This window comes from Rhopalosiphum maidis, chromosome 2 (assembly GCF_003676215.2).
Source record: "Rhopalosiphum maidis isolate BTI-1 chromosome 2, ASM367621v3, whole genome shotgun sequence".
Taxonomy (NCBI): domain Eukaryota; kingdom Metazoa; phylum Arthropoda; class Insecta; order Hemiptera; family Aphididae; genus Rhopalosiphum; species Rhopalosiphum maidis.
The window spans coordinates 35,404,376-35,407,471 of NC_040878.1; the positions used below are offsets into that span (position 1 = coordinate 35,404,376).

The 3,096-nt window shown below is 22.1% G+C and overlaps 1 long non-coding RNA gene across 1 annotated transcript; it reads right to left on the bottom strand.

Annotated features, from left to right (window-relative positions):
* Positions 1-289: 289 nt before the first annotated feature.
* On the bottom strand, positions 290-2,500 carry LOC113554734. The gene is made up of 4 exons (XR_003405300.1): positions 2,461-2,500; positions 1,950-1,997; positions 709-741; positions 290-338 (listed from the first exon to the last, which is right to left on the bottom strand). It is a non-coding gene; the product is annotated as an uncharacterized LOC113554734 (long non-coding RNA).
* Positions 2,501-3,096: the final 596 nt, after the last annotated feature.

A 3,096-nucleotide genomic window follows, 5' to 3' on the forward strand; every position in this document is an offset into this window, starting at 1 on the left:
TTGTTATTTGTGTAAGTTATAACGGAATATGAATTAAAAGTTCAAATTCTCAATCGTTAAACCGTATTTATAAGAGTCAAAACAATTTTTCATTTTTTATTAAAATATCAAAAAGGAATAGAAAATTCTAAAGAATACAAATTCATAATATTATATTTTAAATCGTAACGGATATCTAATGACAATTTTATATATAATATTCGATAAACACTAACCTAGGTTTTGATATATAGCTTATAAAATTACAGCTCACAGGATCTATATTAATCTATTAAAATATTTAAACTTACTAGCTTTGATCTCCTCATACCCAGAAAGATAATGTTCAACAAAATCATCTAAAAATTAATAAAGATTTAAATTACGAATCAATTTTTTATATAATTAAATAAATAATTTTACAAAATTAAGTTAATTTTATTAAAATATTTATTTATTATGTTATTAATTGGCGAGAATATATAAGTTTTCTAATATTTTTTCAATATCGTTATTTTATGAATCAAGAAGATATTCATGAAATTGAGTGTGTAAATGTTAGTTTTATAATATACTTAGTGTTTATTAAACATTAAAAATATTTTGGGCAGAATAATCACTCAACGAAAATGAGGCTTTATTTTTTTAATTCTAAAATCAAATTTAAAGTACAAACTTTAAAGCTGTAATTATTCAATAATGTAAATACAAATATATATTGAAACTTACTGTTTGTTAGATCTTTCAGTGGTATAACAACAACTGAAATTCAATAAACATTTTTTTTTTTTAAATAAAATTGTTTAGATTTTGTATTTATTATTTATTCTAAGTAATAAAGTCAAGTATATTAATTTAAAAAGTAAAAAAAAATTTAATTATTTTCTGCATTATTTTAGAATATATATTATGTGTAATTTTTATTGTTTATAAATTAATAAAAGACAATGTTTGTGTGTACAAGTTATCATCCACACTCCACAGTCAAGTCTATCATAGCCATAGTTCTGAAATTTGGTACAGATTTAGGTAATCATATAAACCCGAAGAAATACACTTTAAAGTTTGAAGGCGATATTTTAAATTTTGCAATTTAAAAATATGTTCACACAGGCATTTGTTGGATCATAAAAAATGAATATTTTTTAAATCTTCTATAGTTACAGAAAAATAATAATAACGATTAGGTATTATTGAATATAATTATAGATCTATATTTTATTTTGAGAGATTTTAATAGTTATGTTAAAAATATGTGTAGTTTATTAAAGAAGTTTAAGAAAAATCCACGAGCATTTGATTTATTATGGGAAATGTTGTGCAGGATCTTCTATAGTACGGGTAACCAAATGGCAGCCCGCGAACACTTTTTATCCGTTCCTTAAACAAAGAATAAATAGCATACACTGTGAAAAAATGATATATGTTTTACATGTACTTAGAAATTTGATAGTCCGGGAGATATGTCCAGATACCTAATGTGGCCCTTAAAAATTTAATAATTTTAATTGGTGAGTGGTGACCCCTGTACTATAGTGATATATGATCTTATGTATTTAATACCTATCTGTATCTTAATTCTTAATGATTTTAAGTTCTATAATAAATTATTTATTTAGGTATATATAAGTTATAAAAAATTCATATCCAATTTAAACGAGAAATCTTAAATATCTTGTTTAACTCATGTTGTTATATAATTTGGCACTCCATTTTAGCGCGCCGCGAAAAGTATTTAACATCAACATAGTATCAACCCTTAAATCCAAAAATGTTATGTATCAATTATAGTGGTTTATCTTTCTTCTTTAATAAATCAATAAGCAATAATTATCAACTGATTATTTTTAAAGTAAAATAAATAATTAACACAGTATCATAACATAATAATATAAAAATTAAAAATGAACACATAGATATAATTTCATTATCATTCAATTATTCTTATTAATAATCTATAATAAATTTACTCTTTTTGGTTTTGTTTGACTCCAATATGGCCTCTACTTTATTGATCACTGAAAATGAATAGACAATAGTTTAGATTTCAAAATTTTCTTATAATTATTTATATATTGTTATTTCTCTGATTGTTTTATAACACATAACGGACGTAAGGATAAGTTTTGATAAAATATATGTTATATGTTATTTATAATACACATTTTAAAAATATACAGGCTTAAGGCATAGGCCATTGATAAAAGAGTACAATTATTTATAATAATAAATATAATTATTTGCAAGGTTCAATGTTTACAATAATACACAAATAATAACACAGGTACTAAAATTGATAAAATATGTGAGAAATATAAAGGTCTACATTTGTGTGATATATTAACCATTTATAATCGGATCATTTAAATGTAGTTTGTATTGAAAATATAAATTATTTATTAATAATTTGTAATTTATAATACATATTAACACGACGACAAGAATAAAAGTTAATAATTATCATATAACATATTATCTTACTTAGTTCAACAAAACTGCGTACATTTATTCCTGCTGTAATATCCACTACAAAATAAAATGTTTTAGTTAGGTATTTTATAAAAACATAAAATTATTCTAATATTAGTTTTAAGCGGCGCAAAGAATGTATCTAGTCAAATCAAAAATCAAAATATATAAATTCAATTAGCATTTTTTTTTTGGTTTTGAGAAAGTTTTGACGTTAATAGTTATTACTAATTATTTAACTATAAACTAAGACAATAACATTTCATAAATATAATTATTCTTATGATATGAGGTACAACGAACGTTTTGAATACTGCACTGCCGTTATACAAATAAATCAGCATTATTCAGCTGTTATTTGCGCGATTTTCTTATAAAACATATTTCGCACGTTCAAGAATATGAGTAAAATTGTAGAGGATCTTTATACATGGTTCCATATTATGTAATCTGATTAGTGATTTTTGATATCTTTATAACTTCTTAAAATATAGATACTATAATAAATAATGTTCTGTTTATGCTTTTAAATAACATTTTATATGTCACGTGAAAAAACTTAAGACATAATTAAATTTTTCTTTACTTTGGAATGATTTGAATTTAATGAAATTTCATATTTATAGAATATTATATTTTCTAAAATTT